Source organism: Austrofundulus limnaeus, unplaced genomic scaffold (genome assembly GCF_001266775.1).
Source record: "Austrofundulus limnaeus strain Quisiro unplaced genomic scaffold, Austrofundulus_limnaeus-1.0 Scaffold50, whole genome shotgun sequence".
Lineage (NCBI taxonomy): Eukaryota > Metazoa > Chordata > Actinopteri > Cyprinodontiformes > Rivulidae > Austrofundulus > Austrofundulus limnaeus.
In genome coordinates, this window is record NW_013952452.1 from 7,775 (window position 1) to 8,950 (window position 1,176).

Consider the following 1,176-nt stretch of genomic DNA (forward strand, 5'->3'; position numbering starts at 1 on the left):
TATATATACAGTATATAAAGGTTCTGCTGATCTTAAAAAGTCCTGTTGGGACAAAAGAAGAAGAAAAAAAACACATTTTGTTTCAGAACAACACAGAAGAGGAACATGTTTAACATTTTTAAATAATCTACAAACAATTAATAAAAATAAATAAATAAAGGCTATATTTAGACTTTTTATTTTTATTTGTTTTAGTCAATTTTAAAAAAATGGCACAGATACGCTGACAAAGCAATGATGTCCCCAAATGGGTCAGACAGAACAGAACCAAACTGCTGACATTTGTTTGTTAAACACTTCCTTAAAACCCTCCTTATGAAATAAAACACATTTGTTTTTATCTTATTAAAACTAATACATTTAAAATGTTGTCAACATTTTGTCAAATTCATAGCTTTGTTCATTTTGTTCATTTATTACACTAATTAAATGTTTTCAATATATAACGCTTTAAAGACATGTATGATTGAGAGGGCCAGGTTTTAATTAAATAATTTATTATTTTATTAATTTTTCTCCCCATAAACAAACCAAACCTTTTACAAATGGTTTTGTTTCTAAGAAGAAACAGAAACTACTTCACAGTGGGGAAAGCTAAATCATTTAATTTGAACCAGATTAGTTTATTAATCCTGTAAAGCAAATTTTCTTCAAAGGTAAATTTGCTCAGAATGAACAAAAAAATGTATTAAAAACAAACAAGAGGTTTAAAAATACAGAAAAGTTTAATTAATTCATTATTTATTAATAATGTAAATGAATAAATGTATTCACCATCGTCTCTGCAGCTCAGCTGATGTTGTCCTTTTGTCTTGTGCAGCCTGAGACCACCGTCCACATGGTCTCTGTCCCAGACTGTGGAGGACATCAGTGTCCTCACAGACAAAGACTTCAGCCGAGGAGTCAAACAGCTGAAGACTAATTTCAGATGGATTCATAAATAATTAAATAAAATTAAAATCAATAAATAAAATAAAACATTTAATCTGTAAAATGTTTAAAAAGCAGGAAACTGTCTGTTTACAACAGCTTTTAAAAAAGCCTTTAGAAACAAACTCTAATTTTTATGTGTATAATGTGTAGTTTAGTGAACAACAACAAGTTTAAATTAATAAAAAACAACAAAAAACCCAGCTCAGTTTAAATATAAAACAAAATCTACATATAACCTCACAC